The sequence below is a fragment of the Triturus cristatus genome, chromosome 6 (genome assembly GCF_964204655.1).
Source record: "Triturus cristatus chromosome 6, aTriCri1.1, whole genome shotgun sequence".
NCBI lineage: Eukaryota > Metazoa > Chordata > Amphibia > Caudata > Salamandridae > Triturus > Triturus cristatus.
The window spans coordinates 1,187,177,292-1,187,194,288 of record NC_140589.1 but is presented as its reverse complement, the minus strand read 5'-3'; positions in this window follow the sequence as shown (position 1 = coordinate 1,187,194,288).

The following is a 16,997-nucleotide window of genomic DNA, read 5'->3' as shown; positions in this document are numbered from 1 at the left end:
AGGCATTATTAAACAACGTAAAGTGTTTAAATTTGCGAGAGACAAAAAAGACTATGAGGCTGGAAGAATCTTTACATTTTCAAAAAAATTTGAAGCGGTTACACGGCAAGCCTTGTCATCCAAAGCAGTACCAATCACTATGCAGAACCAGATACAAACTGAAATTTCAGATACAGACCTGAGTTCAGTAATTAGTAGCACGGACTCAGAGGGAAGCTGTTTATCATTGGATCAGGCACAGACAAGTCATAACTTTACCCCATCAGAGGAATTGGGGTTTATGATAGCTGACCGGAGGCATACCCTGAGGCCACGAGTACCCCATGTAACACCAGGAGAAACTACCGCCGCAAGCAGAGGCGCAAGAGGAGGAAGCAACAGGAGAGGAAAGAGAGGGAGAGGCAAGTTCCATCCAAGCCTCTAAACTCAAACGTAGATAACACCGTAATCAATCTAACAACCTTAGATCTTAATGCTGCGGAACTCCAACTCCTATCCTTGGGACTTTCTTTTTGCCCTAAAAATGGTTTTAAATACGTTCAATCACGCATAGACGTCTTCAAATTCATACGCAAGCTCAAGTTAATCAAATATCATAAACTGAATAAAGCTAACATTACGGCTACTTCAATCCACAGTGCAATTCAACCAAGTGTTCAATTACATGTTTCAGATGTCTCCACACTAAAAACTATGTACTCTCTGGCAGAATATACTAATGAGGATTCCATCAGTACACATCAAGAACTCTATCAAATGGGTATTACTAGTACTAGTCCAGTGACAAGTCCATTTCGCCCACCGTTGGTGTTTTGCCCTATGATGCCAAGAGATGCAATTGATGTTTTTGGTGATTGTGTCATTGCTGATTTAAAACAATTGAATAGAACAGTCATACAAAGGAACAAACACCGCAGTTATTCAGAAGAGCAATATTCAAAACTAATGAGAAAGATTAATGACAACAAGAACATTATAGTCAACAAATCTGACAAAGGAGGCAATGTTGTGTTGTGGCCAAGGGAAGCATATTTAATAGAGGCTAATAAACATCTTAGTGATCCATTATGCTATAAAAAAGCCACATTTAATGACCTCACAACTACAAAGGATCAAGTATTTAAAGAATTATCACAATGGAGAAGGGAAGGCCTACTGAACAAAGATGAATTTAACTTTCTGAAAACAGAACATCCCATCACTCCGACGCTGTATTATATTCCTAAAATACACAAGCGGATTAATCCAGTGCCAGGTCGTCCAATCATCTCTGCACAGCGAGGCCTGTTGGAATCCATGTCCAAATACGTGGATTTTTTTCTCCATGAATATGTGGAAGCCTTGCCCTCCTATATTAGAGACACTAGTCATTTTTTAACCAAAATAAGAGAAATCTCTTGGGACACTGAATATTGTTTTATAATTATGGACATTTGTTCCCTGTACACAAGTATCAATCACAATGATGGGTTAAATGCAATACAAAGTTTTTTGTCGAATAGACAAATACAATTTACCCAACATAACAAAATGTTATTGAGAATGATTGAAATATGCTTGACTAAAAATGTATTTCTTTTCAACAAAGAGATATACCAACAACTCAGAGGTGTGGCTATGGGGGCATGCTTTTCTCCCAGCTATGCATGTTTACATGTTGGCTGGTGGGAGAAGCATGTCCTCTGCCACACCCACAGTGACATTTTTACCAACAACATTGTTAGAGGGTGGAGATTTATAGATGATGTGTGTGTGGTTTGGAAAGGTTCTGAAGAGTCCGCACAACAGTTTGTTAATACTATCAACAATAACAATTTGAATTTAGAATTCACAGCGAGTATCAGCAAAGAGAGGGTTGAATTCCTAGATGTAGAATTGTATGTGAGCAACAATAGCATACACACTAAACTCCATAGAAAGGCAACGGCCGGAAATTCAACATTACATGCCAGTAGCACACATCCCAGACACCTTACTAAAAGTATACCCTACGGGGAATTTTTAAGGATAAAAAGAATTTGCAGCAACAACAAGGATTTGACAGATTGCCTAGAAGACTCAGTGAATAGATTTTTGGCTCGAGGGTATATGATGAAGGATTTGCAGGCAGCTCTAAACAAAATAAAAAGTTTGGACAGTCACACTACAATATCTAATGATCACACTGGTGAAGCTCCTACTGAAGCCAACTATGTTGAAATAAGCAAACCAGTAGGCAGGCTGATAACGACTTTCAGTAGTCAAGAGAACCAAGTAAGGAGAATCATAAATAAAAACTGGCCAATTCTAAAATCTGATATCACCCTTGCACCAGAACTAAAGTCCCAACCAGCCATCACATTTAGAAGGGCACCCTCTATGAGGGATGCCTTAGTCAAAACTAGCCCAGAAGTAAGCAATACTGGAAATTGGCTATCCAATAGAAAAGGCTTTTACAAATGTAGTTCTTGTAGGGCATGCAAGTTTGGAATTAGCAAACAAGAATACACAGATGCTTTTTCTCCAACGCCATTTAACATTCAAGGCTTTTTCACATGCAAAACAGATTATGCTATCTATGTGTTAGAATGCACTTGCCATTTGAAATACATAGGTAGCACCAAACTACAAGTTTTTAATCGTATTTTGCAACACTTACGTGCCATTGTTAATTCTGACACTACCTACCCAGTTGCGAGTCATTTTAAACTAATACATCAAAACAATCTAAATGATCTACGCTATTATGTAATAGACGCAGTTCCTAAATCAATAAGAGGAGGCAACAGGGAGAAAACATTGCGCCAATTAGAAAGCCAATACATTTTACAATTTGACACCAAAATGCCAAATGGCCTCAACACTGGAGAAGATCTACACAACTTTTTATAAGCCAGTGTTTTTACCTTGAAATCATAGTGATAATTTTTAGTCTTGTCTTTTATCAGATTTTTTACCGGTTTTATTGATTAATTTATTGATTAATTTTACCAGTACTTCATCTGGGATTAATATGACATGACATTATGATTGGCACTGTTTATTCTAAGTCGGAGAATCAATTTCTAATATTGTTTGCTATATATAGTTAGGACCTATCTTCCATAGGAAATCCACAACATTCTATTTGGAATAACTTTGGCGCCGATTGACGAATCTTTGAAATTTTCAAAACTTTTGGCCAGCTCCGGTCCGCACCTATCTGGAAAGTTTCACGGTGATTCACCAAGCGGGAGCCAAGAAAAAAGGGGGGTCCCAAAACACGTTTTCCCCATGCAATTTCCCACAGGACCTTTAGCCGCAGCTACAGCTCGACCTGCTGAACGGAATTACACCAAATTTGGCAAAGAGGTAGTCCTTAGTTCAGACTCATGCCTTTTGCTTAAATGGTGTACATCCATTCAGTAGTTTCAGAGAAAATGACAGTTAAAAGTACATATATTTTTAATTGGCTGCCAACACTCTGAATCAGGAAGTGTTGGCAGCCATCTTGTGCCTCGGTAGAACCGAGGCACAAGAAACCCCCCCAAAAAAGTCGCAAAACGCAAAAAGGGGGCAGGGTAGAAACACCCTGACCCCCTAGGCCTGCTCAGGGGGTCCCACAAGGACCCCCAAGGCCCCCAAAAATATATATATATATTTTTTTTTAAACGGGAGGATGCGTGCTGGATGCGTTCATCCTGCTGATAGAAAAAAAACCTTCAGAGCGGGCTCCCGCGCTAAATATGCTAATTTGCCACCAGGGGGACCAAATCCCAGAGGCATAATGAAAAAATAGTGCGGGGGATCCCAATCCCCCCACACTGCCCCAGGGACCGCCACCCCCTGGGGCTCTGACATAATATAGGTGAGGGGCTCACAGCCCGCTGCAGCCCCGGGGACCGCCACCCCCCGGGGTTTCATTAAAATGGGTGGGGGGGCTCTCAGGCCCCGCCAGCCCCGGGGTCTGCCACCCCCCGGGGCTTGAAAACATTTGGGGTGGGGGCTCTCAGGCCCCCCCAGCACCAGGGACCGCCACCCCCCGGGGCAACTTTAAAATGTGGGAGGGGGGCCACGCGGCCCCCCTCCTGGAGCCTTGTATAGGCCCTGGGGACCGCCACCCCCCTCCTGCAGTGTCCCAGGGTGCCCACCCCCAGGACACTGTAGTTTGCAATGACAGGGCGGGAGCCTCGCGGCTCCCGTCCTGTCATTGCAAACTGCTTTGCTTCTTCGAAGCGAGAGCAGGGAAACCTGCTCTCACTTCAATGAAGCAAAGCAGATTGCTTTTCCACATGGAGAGCAGCATGTTAGCTGCTCCCCATGTGGAAAAGCAATGCCGGCTCCCGCAGGACGTGGGTAGCCGGCTGGGACCGTGGGGGGATTGGGGACCCCCCCACGGCCCCCAATGAAGAGGGCCAGCCCCGGAGGATGGGGTCCCTTGGGGCTAGTAGTAGTCCGGGAGTGGGGCCACGTGGCCCCCTCCTAAAAAAAGAAATAAAAAAGGCACACAAGATAGGTGCGGACCGGAGCTGGCCAAAAGTTTTGAAAATTTCAAAGATTCGTCAATCGGCGCCAAAGTTATTCCAAATAGAATGTTGCGGATTTCCTATGGAAGATAGGTCCTAACTATATCTACCTACTGGCGACCGCCAGTAGGTAATATACATATATATATACCATAGATATAGAGACGCTTTGTCAGTCAATGCAGTTGCATTAACCACACAGAGAGTCACGAACCACTGGAAATTTAGGCAATTATTGTCCTCAAATTACGCGTTTCGAGCACTACTTGCCCTTGATCACAAATATATAGATATACAAGCAAATCCTGCACAAAGCTGGCCTCTGGGGGTCGCGGGTGAGCACAAAACGGTTCCATATCCAAGGTCAGGGACACAGGCCAGCTTGTACTCCAGACTCCGTCATAATCCACAATGATTTATTTGGATACGCTTTTCACCCAAACAAGGTTTTTGTCACAGACTGATACAAATTCAGTGTGTGCAATCACCCCTTAACAGGGAGAGTTAGACAATAAACATAGAAACCATGTTCTGCAAAAAAATGGTCATAGTACAAAATTGCCAGATGATTTGTATATCTCATGCTGCTGGAAAATAGATATCACTTATATAGAGAGAAATCAGGTGACAAGATGAACATTTAAAAATAAATTCTGCTTTTTAAATGTATATTGAATATCCACGGTTATTAGGAAGAATTGTTACACATCATGATTTCACCCCATGATATTATGTTGAAGTCAGGGGTGTCTGGGTTACCCTGCTGAGTGCACTAGTGCGTGACACTTACAGAAAGACAATTTGCTATTTATGCATAAATTGGGGCTGCACCATTTGCCCCCATAGCACCAGTAAGTACCCAGGGATGTCTAGTGCTCAACAAAACTCTTTCTGCCCAGTAGCAAGCCTCAAATGACTAAACCATTTAATTAATTAATCAGTCATCTCAGTGGTACATCATCTGACTTGAGGTTGTTCACACCAAGCAGGATTCAAATAACATTATTATTAATACAGTTTCATGCACATTTCAAAAGCTCAGTGGCCACATTCATCCAAATAGTTTCAAATATCTCATTAAATGATATGCCTAGTTAATAAACTCTCACTTGTCCAGCAAGGGAGAACTTTCAAATCTGGGCACCTTCCAATAACTATAACCTGGAAAAACAAATCAATGTTCTGCCAGAGAGACCAATAGTAAACCAATAATTAATTTGAATAGAAAAGGAGAAAGAAGAAAAATCATTACCCACCGCATAAACTGAATAGTAGTGTCATCTCTGGTAAAAACATCATGCATGCAGTTTCTCACAATAGAAACAGTTTGTAATAAACCAAATTATATTTGTGCCAATTTGGTAAACCGACAAAGGACACAGGTTGCATATATGGTCGCCTAAAGGTTATATCCAACATTCCTAATGAGATAAAGAAATATGTCCATGGAAATATACCCATCTTGCAGACATATGTCAATATTACTTGAAAAGGCAAAATAGACCAAACTGACATCACCAATGTCCAATATACCGCAAAGAAAAGAAAAAAGATAGAACAGAACCAAAATAGAGAAAAAAATCGCAGTAAATTTTCAAAATTGTCAGATCACCCGATGTGTAAATGCAGTTCCTCATCCTCGTTAAGGCCTCCTGGGGTCTTGTTACTGATCAGAGTAATCTATTCTGAATCCAAAACTCTGAGCTTTTTCTCTCTGTGACCACCTCGTGCATTCTTCTCAACCCTGTCAGTTCCAAATTATGACAAAAGATCAGCAAACTGATTATGTTTATTTTCCCAGTGTCTAACTATTGGATAATTCACATCTAAGTTCTTTATGACCCAGTAATACTCTAAATCTCTCTTTTTGACCGCACAAACAGTGCTTGCTACATACATGAGCCCACAAGGGCACCTCCAAACATATACAACAAAATTGCTACCAAAAGGAATTAATTTGTTTATGCATATTGTATTACATGTGGGATGCTCGTATGATTTTTGATATCTACTCCCTTTGCAGGCTTTACACCTGCCTCACTTATGGAAACCCTGGTGCTCAGGTAGCCAACTTCCTTTGTTACTTTGTGTGTCTGTATATCTATGCACCAGTATGTCTTTGAAAGATCTGGATTTTCGATACCTAATAGAGGGGTGCGCCGATAGCTCCTTCGCTATAACTGGGTCAGACTTGAATAAATGCCATGCAAATTCATTTGGCACCCTGGTGGAAGAGAGAAACTGATGTAATTGGGCAGCCCAAACCACTGCTGACAGATATAACCGTCAACCTAAAAGTCATGAGTTATACAAACTCAAGGACACCAAGCCATATGACTGACACCTACTGGCTTATTGTGGTGGATCATCCAGCCTACGGAGAGGGGTACGAATGGTACACCTACCTAAAATCCAGGTGGAATCTCAATAATTTGAAGGACTTTGTGATCTTGCTGTATCAGTGGTGGATTAAAGGTGCAGTGGCTGTCATCATTGTGATCCCATCAGAGAAAAAGTGGTGAATAGGACATTTTGATATGTAATCAATCACTCACTATGGCCGATGACACAGCAGCGCTGAACCGGCATGACGACTATTATTGCGAAATCAAAGGAGTTGTTAGTCCTTCCATTGGCCAGAGACCAGCCAATCAGAAGGATGGATTTGACTTTTATACCAATCTGGGATTGTTGTAAGAATTATTGATTTTCCTAGCATGGAAGAAGGCATAATGACGAAACACGTCTGCAGGAATATTGCTGAAAAAAATAATTAAGTAACCCCGTGAGTGCTCTGTACTTTTTGGAAGGCTTGCAGCGCAATACACGAGGCTGCAGTCTCGTGAACGGATACAACGCCCGTCTTGGGTTCTGCACCCTTCTTTTTTGGATATTTTCTTTCATATATATATATATATATAGAGAGAGAGAGAGAGAGAGAGAGAGAGAGAGGGATATATATATATATATATATATATATATATATATATATATATATACAGCTCCACACTGCCACTCGGTAATCATACCGGAACACAGACGACAGCACTCACGGGGGGAGAGTTCCAAGTGATGATTTATTAGGAACCCTGGGCGCTCATAACAGACGCGTTTCGGCAACTCGCCTTTCTCGATGTTAAGCTCCAATATATATATATATATATTGCCTACTGACAGTGATTTCACTGACCATGTCATGAATGATGTAATATGTTACCTCATCAGCAGTGCATTGCGGGGGCGTGAGTTATAGTTAGCTCATTTAACTATAATGGCTGAATTTGTCTGGTTTTGAATGAGTGAAATGTCCAACTAACTATAACGTCCAAGAAATCTGTGTTTTTTTTCAGTGAATATATATTATTTAATACCAGAAATAAATTGTACGACAAGACAAGCTTCAAGTCATCTCCATCATGAGACAGGTGCGCTAGCCAAAAGGACCCATGGGCCATAAGAGCCACAAGGATAAATATGCCCACAGGGAAAAAATAGAAAATGCAAGCAGTGACAGCAACCAGAAATATCAGGCAGCCAGGTCATAGCAGAGCATTAGACTTGCTTTTCTTCTGGGGATGTACGTCTCCAATCCATTGACTCATCCTTAAAAGCACACCATCGGTCTAGGGCAAGCCTTAGCCATTCTAAGGCTTAGTAACATCCAAACACCCTGACTTCTAAACTTTAGCAATTCATCAGATCTGTTGCATTCCCATATTAGGGGTTATCTCATAGCCTTTCGGAAAAACTCTGGCATTACAGCGTTTACACCACCTTGGGACATCTCAATTCTTTCTGAGCTGGAACCTGAGCACTGAGAGCTGCACTAAAGTGCTGTGTCTACCAACCACAAACTACACTTTACCAAGCACGAGTCAACAAGTGCTTTTGTTAGGGAGAAACGCTGAGTCCTCCCATTCACTCAATCATTCATAGTGCAGGAGCCAAGAAGTCATACTGACCTGTGTACACAAGGGAGTGATCAATGATGTGTGCGAAAGTAGGCAACCGCTTCAGTCAGTGAACATTCACCTCAGAGTTCTGAGTATTAGCTATTTGCATAGTCCACATTAGAGGGCCAATCTTCTTGTGAACAATGGAAATTCAAATCACCTTTAAATCTTAAATAGGAGGATTTGAAAGCAAAGAATTTGAATATTAGATTGCTAACGATATTTCAGTTATTCAGAATAAAGGGGACAATGCCGTTCCTTTGCCACATGCACAGGGTTCCTGAGATACATCTGATGTATTGCCTCTTCTGCCCTTTCATTGTGGAACGGCTGGTGTCAGAGAAAAGAGGCAGGGCGGAGGGTTTGGTGGACAAAATGGAGAAAGATAAGAAAAACTAAAATAAAAAAGAACTTGCCTGGCTTTCTCCATCACTGCGCTCTTCTGCTCATCTCCACTGCAGGCAGGCACAGGCTCCTAGACTGCCCTGTGGCCAATCCTACAGCTCCTCTTATGCATGAGAGCAGCTCCAGCATTGGCCTGAGCACCGTGTATTTGCACTCCCAGACAGACTGGGAGCTGGTGTCTTTTCTCTCTAACCCAGTAATGCAGCTCGGGCTGGAGAGAGCTTCAGTGCACATGATGGTTTGGCCGTCCTGAGACATCCAGACAAACTGTTATGCCACTAATAACGCTGCCCGCCTCCAGCACTGTCACCCCCTGGCGCTGCCCCCAAGACTGGCACACAGTCGCTTAACGATTATAAAATGGGTTTTAAACCCGTTTTATTATTGTTTTCATTTTCTATTTTTTTAGGGTGCTGGCAGGGGGTGATGCTCCTCCACCACAGGGGAGTTGCCGCCCCTGTTTCAGTGTCATTCACCTTTGTCCAATAAGTAGCTCTCTCAGACAAACTGGCACAACCTTTGTTTTTACTAATGCAGCGATAATCTGATTGCAGAATCTGGTGTCTGTAGCTTCTGGCATCTGTAGATGTCATGTTAAATTCTGGATAATTGTAAAATGTTGTAGATTGAGTCCAGCAGTGAGCAGTTCTTCATATAGAGTTTCATGTTGTTTTCTTTAAAGGAAAATCTATATCATAATTTATTTGGGTATGTTTCACTAATTTACTGCTACTGGTTAGACATTTGATTTGCTTTTTCCTCTGTACTTTCCAGCGCATCTTTCACAATCCACAAGTTATGAGATGTGGATCTCAGACATTCTTTCTCTGGTAAACAAAGGTTTTGAAGCACTATCCTTGAAACGGGGTCCTTTGCTTGTTTTCTTTCTTAAAAATGAACTCCAGAAATGAGAATCAAATAAAATCTGCCGAACTTGGCTTGGCAGGTTTCCTTGTTTCCAAGAATGTACATTGTGCAATAATGCTGTCTTCGCCCATCTGCTTTGCAGACTTACACAAAATGTCTCCTCTAGGTTTGTTTAATACAAAAAGATAAAGAGCCAGATTCACCGAGCTTTCTTCCTTGAACAAGCATGCCATATTCCTGGAAATTCAAGCTCCAATGACACCTATACATGGCACTGGTACATGAAGATTTATGTTCAGGTCCAAAGTGACGATGAAATGTTTTATCAGCGTAAGCACAGTGGTGAAGTGGAACTTAAAGCTGCCCTGTAACATCTGTTCAAATAAATACCATAATGTGGAGTCTCACTGTCGCTAGTAGGAATGGGTGGGGTAACTTATACATGCGTTTACAAAACAATTGTGTGAGTACGCTGAGGGCTGCTTTGCCAGTGCTGAATTTGTGCCGGTGCTTTCCAGTGCTCAGCACCGGCACTTAATTGCCAGCACCGGGGCTTATGACTGTCTGCTACATGGTAGTGGTGTCTGCCATTTTAGGTACGAGCACAACAACTTCTGTTTATTATTTGCATTTAAATTTCCAATTATTAGTATGTGCCTTCAAAGCCATTCTTATAGCTTTGGGGGCCTGTAATAGTATGCATGGTCACACTTTTAAGAGTGTATGTATTAGTAGTGTGTTGGTGCTGTCATTGGCAGTGCTGCCAGTGGCAACGGCTGGTGCATGCTCTAGTGTCTTCCTGTCGAGAGCCCAGGCACTATGTTTTTTGCAAATTAGGCACTGCTGTTTGCCAAGCTGAATAGAAGAGGAGCCCTACATTAATCCACTCCTATGAGCAGTCGGTGGACCTTCAGCCTACCAGGGACATTTCCTGCCCCCTGCCTGGCCAATCCAGCCCTTTCTCAGCCTTCTAACTCAACCATGGAAATATGCACAGTAGTGTACATGCTACCTGAAAGAAATAATATGTACTAGAATTTACCTTTCCAGGGATAGGAGACAATTATCTTCCCTCTGTGAATTTATTTGCACATAGGATATCTGCACCCCGATTATTTATTCAGTTTTTCTACTAGAACACGGCTACATTAAGTTAGATAGCTGGGGGGGGCTTGTGTTCTATTGTTCTGGTCACAAAAACTGGTAGCAAATTGCAACCAGTGTTTTTGCTACCAGAAACATATTTTTTGAACCGGCCTATGTACTAATCAAGGAATCGGATTGGGTTGCGGTAAGACTTACATATTTAATATCACTTATGCTGTTTGCAAATTTTGACTCACTCTGTTTGTTCCATTCAGAGAGATGGTGGCCTTCAAGGGTCAGCACATCACCATTCCTGTGATTGCATCTAACAAATGAAAACTTTTTTTTTTTTTTTAAAAGCAGCTCAATTTCCTTAAAGGAGGAAGGAGGGTTAAGTGCCGACTAAGATAGCTACTTGACGCAGAGCTCTCCTTCCACCGTCCGCTATTCCTGATCCACCTGAAGTCCCAGGGAGGATCGCAATGGTAGCCCCTGTTGGGTACTCACCCATCAACCCCATATGTGACTTCTGAACCACATTTTCAGCTGCCGATGGAACCAGTGAATAGGGACCTGTTGAGTAGAGCAACAAGTGTGCCCCAATGTGGAGGTGAGGAGTGACAGTGCCGGTTAGGGGGCACAAGGTAGGACCACGGCAATGCTGAGGCCCCCAAGCAAGGCATGTACCCTGCTAGATTCCTCCCCCCAGCACTTGGATATCATGGGGAGGATAATTACAGTCTACAACGGCAGGAACCAGTTAGCTCAAATCCTACGAAATCTTCCAACAGACACAGTGCTTAAGCGTCAAACAATTGCCAAACTTTCCTTACACATCACTGGGCCTTCGGGCAGCCTTACCCCTTGGCAAATATCAGACCTGCAATAGAGCCTTAGAGCTGGCCAATAGGTGTTTACCAACACTGATAATTACCTAGGTCCTCGTCCTAAAGCTTGGAATACCCTGTCTGTGAAAATTCGACAAGCCCTAAAGAAGCTAAAGACCTGGCTTATTGACCTAGAGTGAGCTTTTCCATCTGACTAGGTAACCACTTGTCTACGGTGTCAGCACCCTAGCGCTGGGATACTCTGTACAGAGTAGCCATCTGCTTTATAAATCACAATATTATTTTTATATTACCTGCAAGCATTGTATACGTACTACAACTAAACCCCCGATCAGCTGCCCATCCTTGCAGTGAAACCCCCACTACCTATGGGCACTTTGATCCCTGAGGACTCCACTCTCCTGAACAACACGCCTTTGAGGATCCCTGCTGCTATGGAGAAAACCAACCTCAAACAAAGCAAGCTCCAGTATGAAAAATAATGGCAAATGAGTGAGCCAACCCAGACTCCCCAGCAGAGACGCAATCAGACCAGGACATAAAACCTATCCTTGTGGAAATGAAATCCTACCTCAGAGAGATCTGTGGTAAAATTGACCACTGGAATGCATGTATGGATCTAATGAACGTTTGGCTGGATAAACAGTGAGACTGGGAGAAGCAGATGCCAGGATATTGAGGATGCCGAACCAGATGCTAAAACCTACTTGAGTAGGAACTCTCAAAGTGACGCAGAAACAACATCTACATAGTAGGTCTCTGTTGGAAGCCAGAGTCCCCGTCCAGCACCACTTTCTCCAGATGCGAGACCCAGGACTCCCCACTCAACGTTTAGCCAAGTAAGGACACCATGTGAGATAGCCCTGCTCACCCCCTTAGTAGCTTGGCATGAGCAACCAGGCCTATCTCCAAGCCACGAGTGTACAGTATGTGCAACCATGCCCACAGCAACCCACTGGTGACACCACAAATGGACTTCACACGAGTTTGATAAAATGAGTATAAACTTTATATAAAAAGATATACGATCAGACCACACGATACAAGAATCAACATATAATAAAGGGTAATATTCGTTTCGGCTGGCTGGTAGGTTCACATCCCAACCACCGCTTTCAAAATGCTATGCTGGTCTTAATGCTAGAATCACACATGTTTCAATGGACAGACAATAGTGCACTGCGTAACAATACAATCCTGTGCTGAGCAAAGGAGAAATAATACCATGCGTAACGATACTCCCCGGCACCTTACAATGGGAGAAATAATGCAGTGCGTACCGCTACAATCCTGTACTGTGCAATGAAGGAATAAAGCAATGAGTCACACACCAATCATGTACTTTGCAATGAAGAAATAATGCAATGCACACCGCCACAATCATGTACTTTGCAATTAAGGAATAATGCAATACGTAGCTACAATCATGTCCAGGTGCTCTTCACCAGCGCCTCGGGTGCACCCCGACACGCACCCTGTGCGTCCGAGACTCACTCCACTTCTGATGCGCACGTTGACCAGGCGCTATTCACCAACGCCTCCTGTGCACCACGACACGCACCCTGCCCATCCCAGACTCACTTAACCTCCGATGCACATGCCGACCAGGTGCTCATCACCAGCGCCTGCCGTGCACCACGACACACACCCTGCGCGTCCGAGTCTCACTTCACCACCGATGCACACGCTGACCAGGCGCTCTTCACCAACGTCTGCAGTGCACCACGACACGGACCCAGTGCGTCCGAGACTCGCTTCACCTTCGATGCACACTTTGACCAGGCACTCTTCACCAGCACCCCCTGTGCACCACGACACGCTCCCAGCGCGTCCGAGCCTCACTTCTCTCCCATGTGTCTAAGATCACAGGGCACACATTCCGAGGGTCTCAAGCTACCACAACACGCGCCCACCGCGTCACTCGAAACGTCTCCGGAACTTTTATGTTCCTGTGTTTCCAAACAGGGAGCCAGCTCACCTCGGCCCCTTGAGGTTACAAGACACAGCACAAAGCACAGTCTTCTTCAAGCAGGGGGACCCGGCGCACACAGCACAATCCCAACAGCCTCTTCCTTGGTTAAAACAGCAAACCGCAGACCAGCCCCAGATCACGAAGCAAGGGTTGGTCCTTCCCAACAGTCTCTTCAGTTGTTCCTTCCTTAGCAGAGGTTCCTCTTGACAACGAAATGGGTCTAAGCCTTTTCAGTCTCAAGCCGTTTCTATTCCAACATTCAGGGCCCTCAGCTCTCATAGTTATACCCCTAAATGTCTTTGAAGTTTGTTGTGCTCAGGAGTCCCTGACCCCTGCATAAATCAGTTCCGGGTGTCTCCCTCTCAGTGTCACCTATCCGCCTTTGATACTGGGGGTCTGGATCCTTAATCACTCAGCAGGAGATGGGTCGATTAGTTTTTAGCTGCAGCCCTTTTCACCCCCAGGGCTTCTCCTCCCCCTACTCTCAAGATGCAGGGCAGCCTGGTGCCATCTCAACCCCTCCCTGGGTCAGGACCTCTCCCAGCTCTTCGCACCTCTCAGATCCAGACAGTCAATCCACATTCAGCAAAGACACACAGAAATGCTTAAAGTACAAAACTCAGCCACTTTCTAAAAGAGTGGTTTCTGAACACACAGTGACAAAACCACTTTCATAGAAAGATGTGTTATGACACTGTGAGTTCATACATACTAAACTTCACCTATCCAGTTTAAACGTATAGGAAACTAGGCTAACAAACACAATACCCAGCCTCCCCATTCTGTTCTATGGGCAGGATGGCCTTTCACCAGTGAAAAACGAAATGGAGTGTTTTTCACTGTCAGGACATGGCACATACCTCAGTATATGTCCTGCCTTTTACTTACACTTCACCCTGCCCAGGGGTTATCCTGGACCTATCACAGGGGTGCCCACTGTGTATGCAAAAGGAAAAGTAAGGCCTGACCAGTGGTTGCACCTGTCAGGACAACATGCTAAATTAGCAAACTGCGCGCAGGCCCTACACTGCAGGCCTGAGTTCCCCTCTCCGTGCCTTTGCATTACTAGCCCTGGCACACACAGTGCACATTACTAGGGACTTTACTAGTAAGGCAAACATACCAATCATGGCCAACCAATTACCATTACACTTTACACAGGGAACACTTGTACTTTGACACTGCTCTGCAGTGGCAAAGTACCCAAAGCATCTGAAAGCAACTCTATGTCAGGAAAACGGTCTAGGGAGAAAGCAAAAAGTTTAGGGAACTTTAGCCAAAAAGGACAAGTCCTACAGTCTCCTTGAAACTACTAACATAGGCAACTGTTTGTTGAGTCCCTACTGGTGGAACTTTTTGCCAGGGGTAATTTTTTTGATTTCCATATGGTGGAGAGGGTGGGGAGATTCCTGAGCCCTAAACCTTCAGTCAGGGTACACCCCTTTACCAATAGTTGCTTGGCCACCAAACCATTGAGTCAGAGACTGCTCTGCTTCTAACTAGGGAGCAGGGCTCATTGGGGTATCAGGGGTCTGAAATGTTGATCTATCTGGAGTTGACCCTGGTGGTGCAAGAAGCCCATAGGCAGCAGCAGCCCATACAATTAATAGAGGTGGGGCTGGGTTGGGGGTGGATTCGACAGACGCCCATGATAGAGAATTAAATAATTAATTAATTTTCTCTCGCCATTGTCTGTCAACCCCCCCCTACCGGGCCACCCCACCCCACTGCTCTTACCTGCACGGGCCGCTGCTGCCTGTGGGCTTCTTGCACCACCTGAGTGAAGTCCAGATAGATCAACAATGTGTGAATCTACATTAATACCAAGGAGGCACTGAAATGTACAAAAAGAGCAGGGAGGAACTCGCTGGATTATCCAACCCCCCATGCACGCAACCTGTGCCAAATGCCCCAACGCAGTGGCGATATTCGTGATGGTGTCCTGTGCGCTATCACCCCTGAGACATGACGCAATAGTCACCACTTCATTTGGAGGCACATTTACATACTAGGTAAACTTTTCTTTAGAGACTGGAGCCCAGAATATTGACTCAGCCACGGATGGCTGCCACTAGCCTCCCCCCCCCCCCCCCCCCCCCCAGAACACTGTGCTTCTGGTTCTGTTCATGTGTTGTCTACAAAATGTATGACAATACACTGATAGTTGGGGAATTCAGGGTGGGAGGGGTTATAGGGGCTGGCAGAGGGTGATGTTACACGGTTTTTGTTCAGACAAGCGTGTCACAATATGCCTACACACCAGGTCTAGATGAAATTACTGGACAATTTTAGCAATCTACACATGGGAACTCGGTATGGTTAAGATTAAAATATTAACATGGAAACCTAAAATAGAAGCGCCAGATACTGACATACATGGACAGATATAACATTGAGATAGGGTTCCTATAGCAAAGCCCTCTAGGACCCTCTAACCCTGTGACGTTTGCGCACTCCTGGGGACACAATGACTATTTTGCCTCCTACAACACTTAAGCTTATGGCATAGTCACACTCTTTAAGAATCCCTACGATTCAACCTTCTATTCCATCAGAGCGACTCTAAGGGCTGATATATATACATTGAGGGTACACTTAATGGAAAAACCCTGACCTTGATTAACTCCTACACTCCTAACGCTGACAGCCTCGAGTTCTTTGAGAAGGTGATGTCCTTGTGCAGGGTCACTTTTCAATGGTTTTCGATCAGAATTCCGCACGCAAAACGTTGATATATGTGGTTCCAAATTGCAGTTTGGAAGGGACTCCCACAACATGCCCCTCCCTAACTGCAACTCCATATCCAGATATGGACCCATTTTAGGAGTTGGTAGAACTTTACAGACAGTATAATCAGGTTTGGTACATGGCCAAAAACTATTTTGCATTCACAAATTCCAAATTGAAATGTTTGAAACTACAAAAACGTTTCTTATTAAAGGACTCTACTCCATGCTCTTTAGTTAATGGATCATACAGTCCAAATGAATGGAATGTAAATAAGATGGTGTACAGCACGCCTCAAAATCAAAAGGCAGCCAATAACAAAGTGTGTACAGACTGGCGTAGCATTATATATAAACATATCTATCTGCACACACCACTTTGAAATAATTTCATAAGAGTTCAGAGACTTTTAGATTTAAAATAAACAGCAGTGCGTAATGCTTTCATCTGGAGCAAAATGTATGTAGTTACCTCATCTGTTTATAAACGGCTCGCGTTATTCATTCACCGACTGTAAATTCTGAGAATGGATACACATTTTGTCCCAGTGACAACAAGCCTTGGTAAGAGACGGTGTTAACAGCTTATGTGTTCATCTTCTAAACTGTCATTGTAGATTTGCATATGTGTGGGAACCGTCAGCTCCTTGGGATTT